Below are 22,966 nucleotides of genomic sequence, written 5' to 3'. Positions count from 1 at the left end.
TCCTGATCAGCAAGCCCTAGGTTCAGTGGTTTAACCCACAGCGCCACCCGCGTCCCCATGAATTTGTCTATCCCTCTTTAAAAATCCATCGCTGCTTGCACATCACTTCTTTCCCTGACATCAGTGGGTAGGGATACTGGGCACCAGAGGCAGCTGTTGAATGCATTCAGTGTGTGGTATAGTCACCCGAGAAGACTGTACCATGCTTTCTCATGAACAGCTGAGTCCTCTGTTCACATACACACACACAAGCACAAACACTCAAGGTCAACACTCCAGCAAATACACGACGCCTCCAGCGATGGACACCTTTCCCCTAGGTTTGAGTTCTGGTTTTCTGGGTCAAGAACAGCGATTTGCTGGTATTAAAAGCACTCCCAAGAAACTAGTCCTCTTTAACACGTTCCTCTTGCATGCCATCTGTTTCTGATGTCCAGACGCTGAATAATAAAAAATGCAATACTTCTGCCCTCCCACCCAGACGCCCTAATCTTGCCCATGACTCTGTTATGGGGTGGCACCTTGCATTCATTACCTGCCCTCCCCAACAAAAGCTTCCAGAGGTAAACAAACCAATCACCTACCTGTGTCCCAGGTAAGACAGACTCTACCTGTGTCTCGCGACTACCATCCCAGCAGAGGACAGGGGGCTTGGGATGGGGGTGAGAGAGAGAGCAGAGCAGCTCGCCTCACGGTGGGGGAACCCGTCGTCCACTCCCACCCTTTCCCCGGCCCCTCGAGCGGCCTCAAACCCAGGCCCCGCTGCCCCCCATTTTCCTCCGGCCAGCGGAGCAGAGTGGCGCTGATGTTCAGCTAGCGGCTCTGCCGGTGAACTGACACCGTCGCCTTCGTGAATATTGGATGAGAACATCCGAGACAGAACAGGACGCTCGGAGCGGCCGCCATACGAGGTGCCACTGGAGAGGTTGATTGGGGTGCCCACTCTAGATGCTGCCCCAAAGGTAGCTTCAGTGATTTGGTCCCTTGGCTAGGCCTTGGGCTCTCTTCCCTTACCGCTAGCCCTCTGGGCTCATGTTTTCTGGGGTGCAGGGGAAAGAAAGGACCTCTGAGCGCCTCTTTCTCCTGCAATTCCAGATGGACTCGGCCAGGATCCGATTACAGCCTGCAGATGAATTATTCAGACTTTATCTGCCTTTATAATAGCGGAGAAGGTGTGCAGCAGAGACGAGAGGATGAACGCCGAAAAGGCGTACAGTCAAGGGGACAAGGAGTTGGCTCAGAGACCTGCGGCTGGGTACGCTCTCGGCGCTTGGGAAAGAGCCCATAGCTCAGAAGGACCCAGTCTGCTCCAGTGGGAAGAGACTTGTTGGCCGGAGAAGCAGCGAGTCCAAGGCAGCGTGGCAAAAGTTTATGAAATTAAGCACGGCACTCAGATGATAGGTACAGGGAAGATGGTCTCTCTCTCTCTCTCTGGTAACGCTAGAACCCATGATCATTGAAGGAAGCCAAATGTTGGCAGAACCGAGAAAGATTTTAGAAAAGGGCTCTTTCACGCAGCACAGAGTCGAACTGCGGAACTCACTGCCACAGGGGTGGCCAGCAACTTGAATGGCTTTAAAAGAGGATTAGGCAGATCTGTGGAGGAAAAGAGGGCTCTCAATGACTATGTTCTGCTTCCACAGCTGGAGACAGTTAATTCTGGAAACCCCCAGAAGGGGAGAAAGCTCTTGTGTTTGGTTCCTGCTTGCTGGTTTTGTATTATGGACAGAGCATAGCCATCCTGGCTATTAGTAGTAGTAGTAGTAGTAATAATAATAATAATAATAATAATAATAATAATAATAATAATAATTTATTTGTACCCCGCCCATCTGGCTAGGTTTCCCAGCCACTCTGGGAGGCTTCCAACAAAGATTAAAAATACATCAAAATGTCACATTATTAAAAACTTCCCTGAACAGGGCTGCCTTCAGATGTCTTCGATAAGTCAGATAGTTGTTTATTTCCTTGACATTCCTTGATGGGAGGGTGTTCCACAGGGCGGGCGCCACCACCAAGAAGGCCCTCTGGCTGGTTCTCTGTAACTTGGCTTCTCGCAGGGAGGGAACCGTCAGAAGGCCCTTGGCGCTGGATCTCAGTGTCCAGGCAGAACGATGGGGGTGGAAACGCTCCTTCAGGTCTACTGGGCCTCTACTGGGCCGAGGCCATTTAGGGCTTTCAAGGTCAACACCAACACTTTGAATTGTGCTCGGAAATGTACTGGGAGCCAATAAATAGCCCTCTCTTCCTCCATGAATTTGTTCAATCCACTTTCAAAGCCATCTAGACTGTGAGCTGACTCCTGTGGCAGTGAGTTCCATAGGTCAACTTTGCACTGTGTGATGAAGTCCTTTGAAGTATATTTCCGAGCACAATTCAAAGTGTTGTTGCTGACCTTAAAACTCGAAACAGCCTCGGTCCAATACAAATAATAAATTATTATTATTATTAATCCTGAATCTTCCAAATTTCCAGCTTTACTGGATATAGCATTGGGAGAGAGAGAGAGAGAAAAGCTTAATTTTATAAACTCCTGTCTTCTGCGTCTTTCTCGCTTTTTCTCTAAACTAAAAAGTCCCAAATGCTGCAACCTTCCTTCATAGGGGAGAAAGTTTCTGTCGGAAAGTCGTCTACTTCCGAAGGAAAAAGGCATCGAGGGGACAGAGAGAGAACCGTTAGATAGGAAGAGAAACAGCAGCGATCGCAGCACCTACTTGTTTGATTTGTCTTTTCCTTTGCTGAGATGGGTGGATGGCCGTGCAGGAAATGCCAAATTAAACACAAGGAAAATGTGAGGGATTGTGCATAAGTACTAAGAAAATCAACCAAATACACACAATCTTTTCTATTACTTAAAAGAACAAGAAACCCTGCTCTGTGTCCAATGAGATCAAAGGACATACATAGTTCCACACACAAAAATATCCATTTTATCCCCATAACACCCCTGTAAGGAAGGCAAGTTGAGTGGTGATTTGAACCCAGGTCTTCCCAAGGAACATATCCAGGCATGGCAAGGGGTAGCTGGGGGAGACTGCCCCGTCCTCTGCCAACCTTTGCCAGTTGCTGGCTTTTCTCAACAACCCATAATATTTTCCGGTGAGGGTTTTCTTCGCACTCGTCATCCTGAAAAGGATATCCCCAGGTTATTCAGAAAACACAGCAAACTGTAGCACTGCAAACCAGGGACTAGAAACTTGAGTCAGGAGCTGAAAGGGGCAAGTTGCAATACCTGAACAAATGACGGTGTTTTTTCTCTTTCCCCTTCACCTTATCTCTGAAAGGACACAAGCCACGTGGTTCAAAAAAAACAAAATTACAAGAACAGAAAGGTTTGCCCAGACACCTGGATTTCCGAAAGTGAACTGTACAATGTACGCACCCCCCCAAAAAAAACCACGCCTTGCCCCAGTTGGAAAACCACAGCAAACCCACACACAGCTTGGAAGTAGAACAGCCAGTAGCGAGATCACACAGGGAGAGGCTTGGAGAGACTTTCAGCAACTTTTTAGTGACAAAGGAAGTTGAAACATTCGGATTTCACAGCAAAATCTGGCAGCACCAGCCCTTTGGAACTCCCTGCCTAATGATATCAGGCAAGAACCTTCACTGGACTCCATTTGGCACCTGCTGAAAACATTCCGGTGCAGGAAAGCTTACCCAGACGTCTAGAATGTTGATGTGACTTTTAATCTACCGTATTTTTCGCTCTATAGGACGCACCGGACCATAGGAGGGGGAGAACAGGGGAAAAAAATTTATCCCCCTCTCTGCTCAGTGCCCCTTCAGCGAAGCGGCAGGAGAAACGGAGCCCCTTCCATTTCTCCTCCCGCTTGGCTGAAGGGGCGCTGTGCAGCTCTCCCTCTCTGCTGAAGCCAGGAGAGTCTTGCTCTCCCGGCTTCAGCAAAAGGAGCCCAAAACCTTTGGAGCACAGTGCGAGGTCCTGCTGCGCTCCAAAGGCTTCAGGTGGCGATCCCTGAAGCCTGGAGAGCGAGAGGGGTCAGTGCGCACCAACCCCTCTCGCTCTCCAGGCTTCAGCAAAATGAACGCGAAGCCTCCGGAGTGCAGAGGGAGTGCTCCCTCTGCGCTTCGGAGGCTTCGCGTTGCTATTGCTGAAGCCAAGGAGCCTGCATTCACTCCATAGGATGCACACACATTTCCCCTTAATTTTTGGAGGGGAAAAAGTGCGTCCTATAGAGCGAAAAATATGGTATTTTTATTTTTACTTTTCAAAGGCCTTGAATCATTGCTGTCATTTTTTCCTATAGTCTTGTCCCTTACTTTTGTAAACGGCTTCGAGTTTTGTGTTGCTTTCCCATTCGAGCGCTGTATAAATTTTATGGAATAATGAAATCAAATACATGAATTACACAAATTAACAATCTTGGCACAGCTTCGCTCATTTTGCCCAATTTATTCTCCATTCTGATCTAGACGGAGCAAGGTTCTCACCTTCTCCTCCTTGTCTATCACATATTTGCGATGAGCCGCTGAGCATGGCAGGGCAACTCTCCCTTTGCGTCAGCCACCGGGAGCTGAGGAGGAGGGCAGGGGTTTGCCCCCATAAGTGCCCTGGGGGTTTTGGGAGTCCCGTGAAGCTCTGATTGAGGTCAGAAGCTACCCCCCAATCATTCTCCCATCAGGACAGCAGGGAGCACAAATGCTGGCTATCTACCCAAGCCAGCCCTAAACATCCAGGGTCCCTAGTCATTAAAATCTCTCCCTAATTGTTTAACCCATGGGTGGGCAACCTAAGGCCCGGGGGCCAGATCCGGCCCAATCGCCTTCTAAATCCAGCCCCCAGATGGTCCGGGAATCAGTGTGTTTTTACACAAGTAGAATGTGTCTTTTAATTTTAAATGCATCTCTGGGTTATTTGTGGGGCCTGTCTGTTGTTTTTACATCAGTAGAATGTGCCCTTTTATTTTAAATGCATCTCTGGGTTATTTGTGGGGCCTGTCTGGTGTTTTTACACGAGTTGAATGTGTGCTTTTATTTAAAATGCATCTCTGGGTTATTTGTGGGGCATAGGAATTAGTGCATTTTTCTCCCCAAAATATAGTCCGGCCCCCCCAAGGTCTGAGGGACAGTGAACCGGCCCCCTGCTGAAAAAGTTTGCTGACCCCTGGGAACTTTAACCATTTACATCAGTGCATAGCTGTCAACTTTCCCCTTTTCTTGCGAGGAATCCTATTCGGAATAAGGGAATTTCCCTTTTAAAAAGGGAAATGTTGACAGCTCTGCATCAGTGTTTCCCAAATGACAGTGGTAGTGCCCCCCAGGGGGTGGTGAGATTACCTGTGGGATGCTAAGGCACTGGAGGTGCCTATCAGGCTTGGAAAAACTGGTGCCCCTGGATCAAGGCCATTTCAGTCTGTTGAGCATGAAACTTTTAATCTCAGGGCTGTGGATTCAAGCTCCACACTGGGTGAAATATTCCTGCATTGCAGGGGGCTGGGCTAGAGTCCAGGGGTCAGCAGGGGGCCGGTACACTGTCCCTTAGACCTTTTTTTGGGGGGGTGAACGAATTCCTATGCCCCACAAATAACCCAGAGATGCATTTTAAATAAAAGCACACATTCTGCTCATGTAAAAACACCAGGCAGGCCCCACAAATAAACCAGAGATGCATTCTAAATAAAAGGACACATTCTGCTCACGTAAAAACACGCTTATTCCCGGACCGGCCGCGAGCCGGATTGAGTAGGTGATTGGGCCAGAGCCTACCCCCCGGGCCTTAGTTTGTCTACCCATGGACTAGACGGCTCTCTTGGTCCCTTCCAACTCTACCATTCTATGATTTTGTCAAATTAATTAGACAAACCTGTTTAACCCTGTGATCCACACGACGGTCACCTCCAGACTGGATTATTGTAACTCGCTCTACGTGGGGCTGCCCTTGAGACTGACCCAGAAACTCCAGCGGGTGCAGAATGCCGCGGCGAGACTCCTTATGGGGTCTTCGCTGCGAGATCACATTCACCCGGTGCTATACCAGCTGCACTGGCTCCCGGTGGAGTACAGGGTCAGGTTCAAGGTGCTGGTTTTATCCTTTAAAGCCCTATACGACCTAGGACCCTCGTACCTATGGGACCGCCTTTCCTGGTATGCCCCACAGAGAAATTTACGGTCTGCAAACAAAAAACATCCTAAAGATCCCAGGCCAAAGAGAGGTTAGGCTGGCCTCAACTAGAGCCAGGGCTTTCTCGGCCGCGACTCCAATCTGGTGGAACGCTCTGTCTCATGAGACCAGGGCCCTGCGGGATTTGACATCTTTCCGCAGGGCCTGCAAGACAGAGCTGTTCCACCAGGCCTTTGGTCAGGGCGCAGCCTGACTCCCTCCTTTGGCAATCTTCACAGAATTTTAGCCTAATGGTTGCCATTAATTTGGTTTTAATTTGATTTTAATTAATTTTATAATGAATGTTTTTAGAATGTTGGACTATTTTGATTGTTGTTAGCCGCCCTGAGCCCAGCTTCGGCTGGGGAGGGCGGGATATAAATAAAATTTATTATTATTATTATTATTATTATTATTATTATTATTATTATTATGGGGTGAATGTGCAATTCATCGCTACTGTTTCAAATTGTGCTGTGCTCCTATCTTCCTTGGTGGGGGTGCAAGCTGCTCTTCTGAATGATGCTTTTTACAGGTTGGGGGGGCACTGAGTACGCTTTCATGGGACTAAGGGGCTGGTGTCCCCCCAGAAGGTTTGGGGGCCACTGGCGTACCTCAAGTGCAGAGCTGGTATCTAGAGCGCACACATGTGTGTATGGACATGCACACACACACACACACATGCACACAAGGCAGACACGCAATGTCCAGTGCTGAAGATAGAGAGGGAAGAAGTCACCCCCAATGAAGATTGGCAAAACAAACCAATGAACTATGCGAGACGTAATACACAATTTGAAACCCAAGAAAGAAAAGGACATTGTTGTTTTTAAAAAGGGGGGAAATGTTTAAGGCATATATCGTAAGCTTTGTGAATATCTTTCTACATCAGTCGAAGTTCTAAAGGTCACTTGTAACAACATGATTAAGATTTTAAAACTGGATTCTTAAGGATATAAGACTCCATAAAGGTAAAGGGACCCCTGACCGTTATGTCTAGTCGCGGACGATTCTAGGGTTGCGTTGCTCATCTCGCTTTATTGGCCGAGGGAGCCGGCGTACAGCTTCCGGATCATGTGGCCAGCATGACTAAGCCGCTTCTGGCGAACCAGAGCAGCGCACGGAAACGCCGTTTACCTTCCCGCCTGAGCGGTACCTATTTATCTGCTTGCACTTTGATGTGCTTTTGAACTGCTAGGTGGGCAGGAGCAGGGACCGAGCAACGGGAGCTCACCCCGTCGCGGGGATTCAAACCGCCGACCTTCTGATCAGCAAGTCCTAGGCTCTGTGGTTTAACCCACAGCGCCACCCTATAAGACTCCATAGACGTGCATGAATAAGTATAAAATAATGGAACCAGGAGGGGGAGTGGAGGGAATTCAATTAAGATGTATGAGTTAAATTTTGGATTATGATGTTCTCTCTTTTTTGGTTCATTTTTTGTTATTATAAAATTAATAAATAGGAAGGAAGGAAGGAAGGAAGGAAGGAAGGAAGGAAGGAAGGAAGGAAGGAAGGAAGGAAGGAAGGAAGGAAGGAAGGGGAACTGCAGCCCAGAAGACATGCATGTACCTGGGGTCTCCATGCTCATCGCTGTTGCAGAAGAGCAAAAGCAGTTGGCAATTAAATCATGGGAGCCGAAGGCAGAGAAGCTCATTTCCTTCCTGCTCAGAAAAACCACTTAGCCTGACACATGCAAGGGCCGTTTTCCGCATTGCAGGGGGTTGGACTAGAGGACCTTTAGGGGTCCCTCCCAACTACCATTCTATTATTCTCTGACCTGGGAAGGTAGACTGTCCACCTTTTGAGGTTTTTAAGCAGAGGTCGGGTGGCCCTCTGTTGGGGATTCGTGAGCTGTGGTCTCTGCATTGCAGAGGGCTGGACTAGATGGCCTTTGGGGATCCCTCGCAACTTACAGTGCTAGGATTCGAAGGAACCCCTTGACTCCAAATCGGTCACTCCTCAAACAACTGCAGCTTAGCGGTGCTTGCATGGTCAGTAACACAAACAAAGCGAACCACTACACACACACACCACGCACCCCAAAACAGGAAAAGGGATGCTATCTGAGCCCTTCACCACTTGGAAGAGGTAGAGAAACAGCTGGGCTTGGTGGATCGGGTCCATTAAGGCCTTAAAATCTCAGCCACCCATGGTCCAGGAGCCACTGTTTTTTGGGGGGGTTGTCAACTGCTCCTGGACCTCAAGCGCCCCTGGAACCTGGGGGTTGGACTAGATGACCCTTGGCTCCCTTTCAACTCTACAATTCTGTGCTATATATTGCCATACAGTGGTACCTTGGTTTGCAAAAGTCTTGGATTACAACCATGTCAAATCCAGAAGTCTATGTCCCTTTTTTGGGATTACAACCCATTGGGGGGGGGAGCCCCATTGGCAAAAGTGTGCCTTGGGTTAAAACCTGCTTTGGTTTACAACTGGACCTCCGGAACCGATTATGTTACGGAAATTACGGGGGCGCACATCTTTAAAGTTAAATGTTACAAATATTGTGCCTGAATGTATCCTTTCAACTTGACAGCTCAGGGAAGTTACCTAGCTTTAAAAATAATATAAAATCATCTCCTTTCCCAGTTTCCTCCATTCCAAGGCTATTTTCCCCTTGAAAAAGGATTCCAGGAAGTTTCCAGAGGTGATAATTGCTATGCTTATTGTTAGCCAAGGGAAGCCAAATCTCATCACCTGACTCGCCTAAGGCTCCAGACATGCAAAGGAACTTCCATTGTACTTTTGGGTGGTGGGTACTTAAGATATATTTGTCTATGCTAATCTTATACCTGGGTCTTGCCCTGCCATGTCTGCTTATGCTAATCTTGTACCAAGGACTTGTCTGGACAGGTTTGCCAAGGTTACACTAGTGTAACCCCTGTAAAGGTAAAGGGTAAAGGTAAAGGGTCCAGTCCATTAAGACCATTAGGTCCAGTCGCAGACGACTCTGGGGTTGCAGCGCTCATCTCACTTTATTGGCCGAGGGAGCCGACATACAGCTTCCAGGTCATGTGGCCAGCAGGACTAAGCCGCTTCTGGCGAAACCAGAGCAGTGCACGGAAACGCCGTTTACCTTCCCGCTGGAGTGGTACCTATTTATCTACTTGCACTTTGCTGTGCTTTCGAACTGCTAGGTTGGCAGGAGCAGGGACCGAGCAACAGGAGCTCACCCCGTTGTGGGGATTTGAACCGCCGACCTTCTGATCGGCAAGCCCTAGGCTCTGTGGTTTAACTCACAGTGCCACCCGCGTCCCAAGCCCTGTCTACCCCTCCCCTTTTGTGATATGTCAGTGATGTAGCAATGATGCTGTACGAACTGTATTCTGGGATATGGTGGGAAACTTTTAAAAGTCCTTGTCACCCCATCCTTGGGGTTCAAAATTCCTCTTTGAACCTGTTGCGCAATAAACTTTGGTCTACAACTATTTGCTCCGCTTGGTGGCTGGACTCCTTCCTTTATTCCGCAGGGACCCTCGGGCTCTGCCTGACCAGCTGGGGGGCTGAGCAGCCGAGCAGCTAGATTTTTCCATAACAGTTGTAAACCAAGGTATATTTTGAGTCTCTTCTTGTTAGCCCTCCCCTGTTCGTGGTCCGCTTGTGGTTTACTCTGCCGCACGATCTGTGCATGCTCAGAGAGTCTCGGTTGGGCTTTTGTGAGTCTCGGGGACTGGACCCCAGATTTCGGAACCAGTCCTGGGGCTCTGTCTTGGCACGGAGAAAATGCTTTTTTGGGGGGGGGGGAGCCTAGGAGGGGCCTTGGCTCCCAACTGCAAGGAAAGAGGTTACACCAGAGTTTCGCGCCGAGTGTAACTACCTGGCCACGGATTGGTACCCATCACGGCTCTTACTCCCGAATCCTGATGGTCTGCTGGATTAGGGCACAGGAGAGCAGAAAGAAGACATCAGATTTAGGATTTAGCAGTCATTCCTGCATTGCAGGGGGCTGGACTAGATGGCCCCTGGAGAGCCCTTCCAACTCAACAATGCTATGATTCTATGACTGAGGGGGGATGGGGAATGGTTTTGCTCAACCCAGGAATGCAGGAAGCTTCCTTAAACCAAGTCTGAACATCTAGATCAGCATTTAAAGCCCTAAACAGCCTCAGACCTGTCTACCTGTAGGAGCGTCTCCACCCCCATTGTTCTGCCCAGACGCTGAGGTCCAGCGCCGAGGGCCTTCTGGTGGTTCCCTCACTGCGAGAAGCCAAGTTACAGGGAACCAGGCAGAGGGCCTTCTTGGTGGTGGCACCTGCCCTGTGGAATGCCCTCCAATCAGATGTCAAGGAAATAATCCACTATCTGACTTTTAGAAGACATCTGAAGGCAGGCCTGTTTAGGGAAGTTTTTAATGTTTGATGCTGTACTGTTTTTAATACTTGATTGGGAGTCGCCCAGAGTGGCTGGGGAAATTCAGCCTGATGGGCAGGGTATAAATAAATTATTATTATTATTATTATTATTATTATTATTATTATTATTATTATTTCCAACACAGACTGGCAGCGGGAGCTGTCTAGGGTTTCAGACAGGGGGCAGTGCCAGCCCCACCTGGGATGGAACCTATGACATTCTGCATGCCAGGCAGCTGCTCTGCTGCTGACCAATAGCCGTTCCCTTCCTGCCATTCCCCCATTCATTTCTAGCTACTTTTCTGGTTGCGGGGAGGGGGGTTAGATATAAGCTTCCTCTAGCTGCAGTTCCTGCATTGCAGGGGGTGGACAAGAGGACCTCAGGATTCCTCCCAACTCTACAACTGTATGAGTCTACCTTTTCCTCTGCTGGGAGAAAAGCAGTTTCAGAAGGGCAGTTTAAGGAGATGTAGGGCGGGAGGGATACGGGTTATGCATCTCCCCCCCCCCCCCGCCATCATCCCTTTGATGAAACTGGCAGCCACTCCTGGCTGCTTTTCAGAGTTTATTATTTTTTAAAAAAATAATAATAATCAATCAATTGATTTATTAATTGCAAACCTTCCAGTCACAGAGCAGCTTCATGCCGTAAAACAAAGAAACAAGTACAGATTTTTTTGGGGGGGAGGGAACACACATTGCAGTAAACAAACATCAGAAACATTGCCGTAATTAAGTGGAACGCAGCCATCTATAAGTCAGAAGACAGGCGGCAATAAAAACAGAAGATTAAAAGCCTCTCAGAAAAAGAAACATTTTGCAATTGCAGGGCTGGGGAGGAGGGAGCCGTGCGTGTGCATCTTATATGGCTCCGCTAAAGGGCATCTTGGGGCAAAACTGTTGGCATGCAGAGGGCAGGTCCCACTGTGAAGACCGTCACCTCTGCTCCGATTTAAATCAGCGACCCGGGCTTCCAATCCAGGGTACACTATCAGCAGATTGAACTGCGCATACAGAATAGGTGTGAGGCTTGTGGAAGCATACTACAACTACAGATTTATTAATCATAAATCAGGACAAAGAAACATGTCATCTCCCTCGTCATCAGAGAGAGAATAGCTAAAAGCAAAAGCTGTATACAACGGAAGTTCCCAGCAAACTGTGCTGGAATGTAAACAGACATGTGACAAGCAACAATTCCACACATCTGCTCCTTAAGGTGGAATGGAAATGTCAACAAAAACGGCCTGCGAGATCTCCTGACATCACTCTGGGATCTGAAACCTCCCATTGTGTATGCAAGGCTGGATTGCTGCAAGGAGCCCTAGGTGGGGTTTCCCTTGCACTTGACCTGGAGGCTGCAGCGAGTGCAGAATGCTGCAGTATGATTGCTGACGGGAGCGAGGCCTTGTCAGCATAGGACCCCTGTGCTCAGAGACCTGCACAGGTTGCAGATTTGCTACCGGGAAAGGTTGAAGGTGTATATAAAAGCCACCAACAACTTGGGACCAGTTTAGTTGCAGAATTGCATGAAGCCATATGCTCCCACTCGGCTGGATCGATCTGAAGAAGTGGCCCAGTTACAAATGCCACATAATACCCATTCTGCGTTCATAAGAGCTCAATCTCTCAGTGAAGCCACATTTACACTTTGGAACTCCCTGCCTATTGATCTCAGGCAGGCGCCTTCACTGGGCATTTTTTGGTGGCTTCTAAAACACCTTTTTGTTCAAGCAAATCCTGTCCAGATTTTTTAGAAAGTGACGCATGATTTACTGTGGTTTTAGTCTGTTGTTATTTTAACCCTTTGGAAGAATTAAACTGTTATTCATTCTCCTGATTGATGGATTTAGTGTTTCATCTTTTTGTGTAAACCGCTTTGAGGTTTTTGGTTTAGTTTTGCTTTTGCAATCGAGTGGTGTATTTTATGGAATTAAGTGAAATATGGAATCAGCACCATGGAGAGCGCCTGGAAGGCAAGGGAGATGTGAGGCCAGTGGTGTGCTTGGCATGAGATGAGCATGGAAGCAGATGCGTCACTGCCAGGCCAAAGAAAAGGAGCGGATCAATAATTCACTGGGGCCAGATTGTGTTCTGCTCCAGAGCTCCATCCCACCCATGAATTTTTAAAAGTAAACAGGGATCGGGTTATATTTCCCAGGGCCGACTTTCTCCCTTCTCCAGGAACACAAAAGACCAGGCCTGTGACTTGCTTAGAGGATAAAAGCTCAGAGGCAACAGAGCCTCACTAGCTTGAAAGCTGGGTCTAAAAATATTTAAATGTTTCCACGATGTGGGCACTGCTGGCTTGGGAGCCCTATAACGAGTGGGGCACAGACCCCTAGGGAAAGCTCTCTCCAGGAGGGCTGTTCAACGTTATTTTAATTATTATTTTCTCCGTGGGCCTCAAGGTGGTGTGTGCTTGCCTCTCCCCCTCACTTCATCTGCACAACAACCCTATGAGGTGGGTTAGGATGAGGGCCCAAGGTCGCCCAGTGAGCTTAATGGTGGAGTGCGGATTAGAAGACTGGTCTCTCACAAGCCCCAGTCAGATGCTCTAACCGCTGCAACATGCTGGCTTACTGGAAGTATGCATAGGGGAAAGGCAGTGGAGGCGGGGGTCTTTGTGCATTAAGGTAAAAATAGCTTTTTAGAGCCAAAAGGTTTTCAGGATAAAATGTAAAAAATAAATCCCCAAATTTGAGAGTGTCAGTTTGGGGGCTGGGAGATATGAGTTCTATTGAGCTCAGTGGGAGTTACCTCTGAGTAGACATGCACAGGATTGTACTGTTGGTGGAACTTAGTTCCCAATGAAATCAATGGGATAACTTAGTCACGACTGAGTCCTCTTGATTTCAATGGGAACTAAATCCAGCCAGCTTAGTGCAGATGAACCGCAATGCCTTTGCATTTGAACATCATTTGTGTAAAACAATTGAAAATTACTTCCTCGGAGAGGTAGAACGCTGTAAAATCTCCCAGTGCAAATGAAAAATTGCTGTACGGATGAACGAGGAAATATTGTGAATAATTAAATCCCAACCCTCTGGCTCATGCATCACTGCACACCATATTTACCCTTCAAAGTCATCTCCGTCTTCGCCCAGACTGGTCCGTTTACATGACAAATGGAGAAGCAGAGTTAAAACAAATTGCTTGTGTTGTTTAATGGAGATATTACTTTAACATTTAGAGCTACATGCAAACATCACGGAATTTCACACAAGCATGCAGCAGAGACAAACTAATATATGAGAATACAGGTGATATAAACAGTACAGCACGATTAAGAACCCTTCACTGTCCAAAGGCCGGTTGGAATAAAACCGATTATGCCCGCTGGCGGGTGGTACAAGATGGTGGCAGGGGGTGGAGGCCGGGCACCCACAGGTGCCGGAGCAAAAAAATTGTGGGTGCCCAGGCCCATAAGCACCCCTGGAGATGGCACTAGTGGGCTAGGCAAAGGTTAGGCATGTTTTCCCACCTACTGCTTTTCAGCTATGAACCTCTCCCTCCTTCTCCTCCTGCCCCCCCCCCAGCTTTGCGGCTGCTTGGTGCCAAACTGGATCCATCTCCAAATGTCCAGTTCACTCCTCGGAAGCAGAAGAAACCACGCAAAATCTGAACAGCAAAAACGGGTCCTGATCAAAAATGGCATTTCCTCGTTCCACATTGTATTCAGAGCCAGCAGTACAAGACTGAACGCAGTAGCGGAAGGCAGTAGGAAATAATATAATATAATATGCAGACCACCCCCAACCAGTAAACAGCTAGACCCCTGGGGTGTCAATAAACAGAACCCCAGTTTCTAGGTCCATAAATAGCAACACTCTAGAGGTCCCGGGCCCTAAGGAAGTCAAATTAGCCTCCACCAGGGCCAGGGCCTTTTCAACACTGGCCCCAACTTGGTGGAACGCTCTGTCTCATGAGACCAGGGCCCTGCGGGATCTGATTTCTTTCCGCAAGGCCTGCAAGACAGAGCTGTTCCGCCTGGCCTTTGGCTTGGAATCAACTTGATCCCCTTCCCCTCTTTCCTTTTTCCTTTCTCCTTCTGTGATGGAACTCCTATTTGGGGACTTCCCTGCCTTTTCTGGCCCACATAGGACCAGACTGGATAGTTGGCCTTGGTGAAGACTTGACGTTTTCATCCCCAAAAAAGTTTTTGAGTTTCTGCTGAAATGAGGCTGCATCTTAATGTTGTATTTTAATCTTGTTTTTAAGTCGTATTTTAATCAATTTTATATCTGGTGTTAGCCGCCCTGAAACCCAGTCTTGGCTGGGGAGGGTGGGGTATAAATAAAATTTATTATTATTACTATTAGGAGGATGCTTTGAGTGTTGGCTTCGCTGTGTGTAAAGGGGCTGGCTTTGGTCATCTGCAATTATATGGCACCCTGTGCAAGCCCAAAAATTGGCAGCCTCAAATGGATCTTCTCAATTGTGGTCTTCTCAATTTTGAACCTTCTCAGCTCAGTGCCCTGCGCGGGACAAACCACCAACTCTACCCTAAATCTGGCATTCTCTGTGTGTGCATATAAATATAGAGTTGTAAAGGTCTTTCCTCCTCTCCTCCTCCATGAATTCGTTTGATCCTCTTTTAAAGCCGTCCATCACTGCCTCCTGTGGCAGGGAGTTCCCCAGGTTAACAATGTCCTGTGTGAAGAAGGACTTTCTTTTATCTATCCTGAATCTCCCTGCAGATGTTTACATTCTGGTTCTTTCAGCACAGCACTTTTCCAGAATGGCTTTGGACAGCTGAATTGTGATGAGCTTTTTTACAAAATAAAATAAAATAAAATAAACCCACCCAAAATACGAGGGAGACGAACCAAACAGACAAGGCTGGGATGCAAAAGCGGCTGATCTGCTGGGGCCTTGGCAGAGCCATTCATGGTTTATTTCCATCCAAGGGAAGGTTTGTTTTCTCCTCCCGGTGGGAACGGAAATTAGCTGACTAATGAGACATCTTTCCTAACTATGTCAAAACGCAGTCAGCAAATGCTTCAGTAATGAAACCTGCAGGAGCTGCCAAATCTCACCGGAATCGTCAGTGGATTTTTCTCTCCTTTCTTGCAGAATGGACAGCGCTGTCAATATTAACCCAGGTAGGCAGGAAGAATAAGGGAAAAGGGGAAAGTAGTGATGTATGGAAACTGGACCATAAAGAAGGCTGATCGCCGAAGAATGGATACTTTTGAATTATGGTGCTGGAGGAGACTCTTGAGAGTCCCATGGACTGCAAGAAGATCAAACCTCTCCATTCTGAAGGAAATCAGCCCTGAGTGCTCACTGGAAGGACAGATCCTGAAGCTGAGGCTCCAATACTTTGGCCACCTCATGAGAAGAGAAGACTCCCTGGAAAAGCCCCTGATGTTGGGAAAGATGGAGGGCACAAGGAGAAGGGGACGGCAGAGGACGAGATGGTGGGACCAGTGGCGTAGCGTGGGTTGTCAGCACCCGGGGCAAGGCAAGTAATTTGCGCCCCCTAACCCGCACGCCTGGCACCCCCCCGCCTCTACAGTGGGTGGCGACCCGGTGGCTCGGATCGGATTCACACAGCCAGCACTGCAGTGAGAGAGAGTGAGTGAGCCAGGTAGGGGCAGAGAGCTGCGAGTGTTGCGCCCGGTGCGGCCAGCCCCCCCCTGCACCCCCACGCTACGCCACTGGGTGGGACAGTGTTCTCAAAGCTACCAGCATGAGTTTGACCAAACTGGGGGAGGCCATGGAAGACAGGAGTGCCTGGCACGCTCTGGTCCAGGGGGTCATGAAGAGTCGGACCCGAGTAAACGACTAAACAACAACAACAACAGAGCAAGCTTGCTTTGAGCTGCCCTGGACGGGAAGACCAAAACCAATGGATTCAATTCAATCCAATTCAAAGTGTTGTTGCTGACCTTTAAAGCCCTAAACGGCCTCGACACAGTAGACCTGAAGGAGCATCTCCACCCTCATCCATAGCTGTCAACTTTTTCCTTTTCTTGCGAGGAATCCTATTCGGAATATGGGAATTTCCCTTAAAAAAGGGGAAAAGTTGACAGCTATGCCCCCATCGTTCAGCCCAGACACTGAGGTCCAGCTCTGAGGGCCTTCTGGCGGTTCCCTCCCTGCGAGAAGCAAAGTTACAGGGAACCAGGCAGAGGGCCTTCTCGGTGGTGGCACCTGCCCTGTGGAACATGACAAGGGAGATGATTCTGACTAAACATCAGGAAGAACTTTCTGACAGTAAGAGCTGTTCAACGGTGGACCGGTATCCCTCAAGAGCTTGTGGACGCTCCTTCCTTGGAGGTTTTTAAGCAAAGGTTGGGTGGTTGTCTGTTAGAGATGTAATAGCTGTGATTATTCCTGCCCAGGCACACTCACCCACCCCAATAAAAAATAAAGTGCAGAGAAAAAAGAGTCAGGGAACTCCACAGAGTATGTTTCCTGAGCCTGAGAACATATTCTGTGTGTTTTCCGTTCCCTGGTGGGGCTGATATGCTTTTAACAGAATGTGCAGCCCAGCAGAAACGAGTGCCAGTTTTGAAATCTAGTCTCTCGTGAAGCTGCTGATAGATGCTGTCCATTGCTGGAAGGAAGCAGAGATGCTCAGTGCCAAATTTTTCAGGCAGAAGTGCCACAGGTTCGGTTCCTGCTATCTCCTGTTTTTTAAGAAAGATCCCAAGACCACAGATGTAGAAATGTCCTCCTTCCCAGAGACATTGGAGAGCGACAGCTTCAGACTACAGATAGGTAGCCACATATACCCGGACAACACCATTACTGGCCCCAACAACATCACACATACCATCTCGGGACTATTTAATTGCTCATCGTCTAACATTGTGTATGCCATCAAATGCCAACAGTGTCCTTCAGCTCTCTATATTGGACAAACAGGCCAAACCTTACGCCAAAGAATAAACAGTCATAAATCTGACATCAGAAATCACAAGACAGAGAAACCAGTAGGAGAACACTTCAATCTCCCAGGACATTCTATACAAGATCTCAAAGTAGCTGTTTTACTACAAAGGAATTTCAGAAATAGACTGGAAAGAGAAGCTGCTGAATTGCAACTTATCACCAAACTTAAAACCATGGAGAGACCTGGTCTGAACAAAGACATTGGATTCTTATCTCATTATACATGACAAAGCCATTTTTCACCTTCTCACCCCTTGCTTTTTCCTGTAAGACCTATTGCAGTTGTTAAGAGTCGTCAACAGGCTCATCACAGCTATCTGCCAATCACCCATTCCCACCACCCTTCTGAGTAATACCCCTCCCCACCTTCTCACTATATAGAAGGGTCTGGAAACTTCTGTTTCAGTGTATCTGAAGAAGTGTGCATGCACACGAAAGCTCATACCAAGAACTAACCTACTGGAAGGAATTTTTTTTTTGTTTTTTGAGCTTCAGACTGTTACACTATTCTGGTCTATTTGCCTCAGCAAACAGAAAGCAGCGGTTTCAAATGTGTTCATTATGTCAGAGAGAGAGAGAAAGAAGAGGCAAGGCTAAGTATTATCAACCTGTGAAGTTAGGAAAAGAAAAACCTGTGGATTTTCCATCTCCCCCCCCCCCTCTGGCTCTTTAAAGCTCAGCTGTCAGCACACATTGAACATGAAGGGCAGTTGAGGAAGGATCCGAGCCCTTGGGTACCAGGTTGCTATGGCAGCAGCTGCAATAATTAATGCCACCCACTTTTCTAGCAGCACAGAAATATTCCCATGCTTGGCTTCAGAGGTACGGGGTGGACAAAGTTGCTGAAAGGTTGCCAGGAGGAAATCCACCAGCTGGGTGCAAGCCCTGCGAGTCAACATGAGCCAGCAGTGTGATGCTGCGGCTGAAAAAGCGAATACAATTCTAGGCTGCATCAACCAACATCTAGTGCCCGGGTCAAAGGAAGTCATAATCCTATTCTGCCTTGGTCAGACCCCACCTGGTCTGGGGGTTGGATGAGGGGTCTCTTTGGGTCCCTTCCAGTTTTATAATTCTGCGTTAAAACCCTTCAAGTTCTCAAAGACTTAATGACAAGGAACTTTAGACGGGAATTAACAAGATCATCCTAAAGTTTGATTGAGGACTATGAATTGCAGGTACAGCCAACTGCATAGCAGGGAGACCCTCCTATTTCGGCAAAGAAAAAGTGCTCCATAGTCTAACTATACATTTCCCTCATATCTTAATCTGTTTCATCTGTTCCTATAGATCCGATGATGGGATCTAGTCCACAAAAACGACATTAAGAGATGGAACGGCTCTTAATTGCTTTTGTGTCACACGCAAGTTGCCTCTGCCCCAATTCCTTCTCAACATGCAGACAACCCCTGTGTGAAGGGGTTGGGGTTATTGTTTTGTTTTCATTATTTACTTATGTTTATATATTGTATTTTATTCTGAGAACCGCCCTGAGATCTTATGGCGAAGGGCAGCATATAAATTTATTTATTTTTTAAGAGAACAATGATAAAAGTATACTAAGGTCAAAGAAAACAATAAATTGAAAAGACCACTGCCAAAAAGTAACAGCCCATAATAAGAATAGTTTTAGACCGTGTTTTGCCAACCTGGTACCAAGCAAATGTTTTAGATTAAAAATCCCAGCAGCCCCTGCATTCTACAGCCATCCTGTCTGGGACTTGTGAGAACTGAAGTCCGAAACATCTGGAGAGTCCTAGATTGGCCAAGAGATATTACTTTCTTGGGCTCCATAATCACTGCAGATGGTGACAGCAGCCACGAAATTAAAAGACGCCTGCTTCTTGGGAGAAAAGCGATGACAAACCTAGAAAGCATCTTAAAAAGCAGAGACATCATCTTGCTGACAAAGGTCCATATAGTTAAAGCTCTGGTTTTCCCAGTAGTGATGTATGGAAGTGAGAGCTGGACCATCAAGAAGGCTGATTGCCGAAGAATTGATGCTTTTGAATTATGGTGCAGTCTGGACTGCAAGAAGATCAAACCGATCCATTCTGAAGGAAATCAGCCCTGAGTGCTCACTGGAAGGACAGATCCTGAAGCTGAGGCTCCAATACTTTGGCCACCTCATGAGAAGAGAAGACTCCCTAGAAAAGACCCTGATGTTGGGAAAGATGGAGGGCACAAGGAGAAGGGGACGATGGAGGATGAGATGGTGGGACAGCATTCTACCGGCATGAGTTTGACTAAACTGCGGGAGGCAGTGGAAGACAGGAGTGCCTGGCGTGCTCTGGTCCATGGGTCACGAAGAGTCGGACACAACTAAACGACTAAACAACAAGATTTGCCAAGGCTGGCAATGTTCAATGGCAAAGGTTTTCCTTTGCTTGTTCTGCAAAGGCTCTTCATCCCCTCCCTCTGTGAACATAAGAACATAGGAAGTGCTTTGCTGGATCAAGCCAAGGGCCCATCCAGCATCCTGTGCTGTTGGCCAGCCAGATGCCTGTGAGAAAAGACACAAGCAGGATACATGTACAGGAACCCTCTCCCCTCCTGCAAATTCCAGTAATGGGGATTGAGAAGCATCGCTGCCTCCAGTTGTGAAGGCAGAGCAAAGCCATCGTGGCTGCTAGCCACTGGTAGTCCTCCTCCTCCACCCTCTTTTAAAGCCATCCCAGTGGGTGGCCATCACTGCCTCCTGTGGCAGGGAGTTCCACAGTTTAACCATGCACTGTTGAAAAAGTATTTTCTTTTCTCTGTCCTGAAAAACCGCTTCCGCTCTTGAAAGAGGTGGGGTTGTGAGCTTCACGGCCCAGCCCCGTGTGATTGGAGGGATTTCCGGACGCGTCATCCCCTGGCCAGCCAATCGGCTGGCTCTGGGGGCATGGCCTGCCCTATTTAAGGCAGGACGCGGGCGGGGATCTCCCTCTTTCCCCGCCTGCCAGCTGTTCCTGCTTTTCCCACCCTCCCGCCCTATAAGGTTTTCGTTCCTTGCCCTTGCTATGGACCTTGGTTGGTTGCCATTGAGGGGCCTGGTAGGAATTTTCCCACTTGGCAAATTGGCACCAGCCACTTGGTTTCCGCCTACCTCATAGCAAATCGTCACAACTTTCTGGGTATTGGGGGTTAGGCATTGGTATTGTTCTGTAGTTGGAAGAGGGGAGGTAGTGCCATCACCTGCCCCACATATTGAAGGGCAGTCCGGTAAAGGATTCCAGGGGGCGTGGCCCTGTCCGAAGCCTATGGAGGTGAGGGCCTAAGGCATGCCCCCGAGCGGTGACCCCGGGGGAGTTCTTAGTTGATGTGCATCAGCAGAACTCCCCCTACTGGTGGTTAACTCTTCCCAGACTTCAAGCAGATGAGCTGAAGTCGGATATAGTCAGTTAGGACCAATGCCTAAGCCAATACCGCTCATCACCTGTAACCAATAAAGTTGTGGCCTTATTTAGCTCATTAACCTTAATAATTGTGTCATGTGTCTTTATTTCCACTGGAGGGGGGGGGGAGGAACTCGCCACGCAACTTCCAGTGTTCATTGGATGTCCGCAAGTTCTAGCCTTACGACCGAGATGAACTTCCTTTTATTCATCTTCTACACAGATGGAGGATCCTCGTTGGCCCACAAAGCAACCCCATCACAGTTTGTCCTGCCCCATCCCAATTCTTCCCCTCATCTACAGAACTACAACCCAGGATGCAAAGACTCACTCACATGCCTTGATATCACACACCCCACGGCACTCCACGCCCTTGGACAAGTTTGCACACATCAGAGAAATTGGCACCAGGTGAGATCTCCCTGCCACCGTCCCACATTCTCATGTGCCATGCAGGGGAAGAGAGGTGGCGCAATGCAGCATCTCCTGCCTCATGGCTGCCCTGCATCCTTCATCTTTGCATGAGCATCTATGAGGACCAGGGACGATGGTGGCGATTCTCCGCCTTCCCTGCAAGGACAGCTGTTGCCCACTCAGCTTCTGCTCAACTCCACCACAGCAATCCAGAGAGGAGACCCAAGTTTCTCTGGGTTCCTTGTACCTGGCGTTGAGAGAGCCCTGGCTGATGGTGTCCCCCTCGCCCAGAAGCTCGTCGTCACTGTGGTAATACATCTCGTCCTCTTCTTGCCTGTGTGGATGGGTGGCAACAACAGGAATGGGATTACCCACGTTTTACCTGACTCTTTGAGCACCGGAAGGCAGCAGGGATTGGCGACGGCATTAGAGGTTACCGCCCACACACTTCCACTGAGCTTTTCTGCTTGTGTGGTGGCACCTCGGTAAAACCATTTCTTACGGTTTGTAGCAGAGTTTTCCCCAGAGGCAGCGGACAAGAACAAGGAGTCATACTCAAATTCACAGTCAAGATCTTCTTTATTGCTTGACTGGTTGCACAAACATTTCTGTTCCTATTACAGTGGTACCTCTGGTTGTGAACGGGATCCATTCTGGAGGCCCGTTCGCAACCTGAAAAGAACGCAACCTGCGTCTGCGCACGTGTGGGTTGCGATTTGCCACTTCTGCGCATGCACGAGGTGTCATTTTGTGCATCTGCACATGCGCGAGCGGCGAAACCCGGAAGTAACCCGTTCCGTTACTCCTGGGTTGCCGCGGGACGCAACCTGAAAATGCGCAACCTGAAGCAAACGTAACATGAGGTATGACTGTATATACAAGCTATTTACATTCCTTCTTTATCTCTCCAGTACGGTATAATCTCAGTCCAGTAATTAACAATCCTGAAACAGCAAAATTCAAAGTTGGCAGCATACATTGTCTTACTTCCAACCTTGTTGTCAGCGTGCGTGCTGACAGCGTGTGTGCGCGCGCTTTCCTTGTGTGGAAATTTCAGCCTTCCTCCCTTTATTTGCACCTCCAGCTGTCACCAACCAAGCCTAGAGTGCCACTCTTACTCAAGAAAATTCTGGAACCCACTTTAAAGTTTCCAGGAACTTTTATCTGCTTCTTAAAGAATGTTTTCCTGGCAGATGGGGACAAGAGTGGCAACCCTACCAGAACCAGGCTGCGATTCCTGCATTGTCTTCTGGATCCTGAAGGAAACAACTGGCGGGTGACAGTCACGTTTGTGAATATCCACCTTGAGTCGTGCTCTCCTTCCTTGCCATGCATGAAGCATAGCTGTCAACTTACAGATTTGAAAATAAGGGACCAGCAGCCTCGAAAATAAGGGATCAGCAGCCAAAATAAGGGATTTTCCAGGCACAGGTATGTTCAACTTCTGAGCCCCTCTGAGCCAAAGGCAGAAAGCCCAGCCAGCAGCCAAATGAAGCCTCATCAATAAGGGACAGCAGTGGGACATGGCGCTGGGATAAGGGACTGTCCCGCCAAATAAGGGACGGTTGGCAGCTATGGCATGAAGCAGCCCTCAGCTCAGAACGACACATTGTGAAGCGATCAAAGAGTTCCTGATCCACCATTGGCCTTGAGATATGTGCTGTGGTTGTGAAGGATCTGTGCAGGAGAAATCCAATGGGCGTAGATCCTTTCTCCACCCATTGGTTCTATATACCCAGATAGTTTTTTACCCGCCAAACTTTGAGACCAGAACTACGTCTAGGTGGCACTGGTGGGTT

General features: G+C 48.2%; 1 protein-coding gene across 15 annotated transcripts in view; it reads right to left on the bottom strand.

Annotated features, from left to right (window-relative positions):
• OTOF (otoferlin) overlaps window positions 1-22,966 on the bottom strand; it is a 204,435-nt gene that overhangs the window by 105,855 nt on the left and 75,614 nt on the right. Inside the window, exon 1 of one of the 15 annotated variants that reach the window (XM_081903597.1) lies at window positions 2,715-2,732. The exons of the other annotated variants lie outside the window; for them this stretch is intronic. The gene's annotated coding sequence lies outside the window, so the exon portion shown is untranslated. Of the gene's footprint in view, window positions 1-2,714; window positions 2,733-22,966 lie in introns of those variants that run through there. 15 annotated transcript variants of the gene reach the window in all.

The sequence above is a fragment of the Podarcis melisellensis genome (assembly GCF_964234715.1).
Source record: "Podarcis melisellensis genome assembly, chromosome: 3".
NCBI lineage: Eukaryota > Metazoa > Chordata > Lepidosauria > Squamata > Lacertidae > Podarcis > Podarcis melisellensis.
This window is presented reverse-complemented; position numbering and strand designations above follow the sequence as displayed.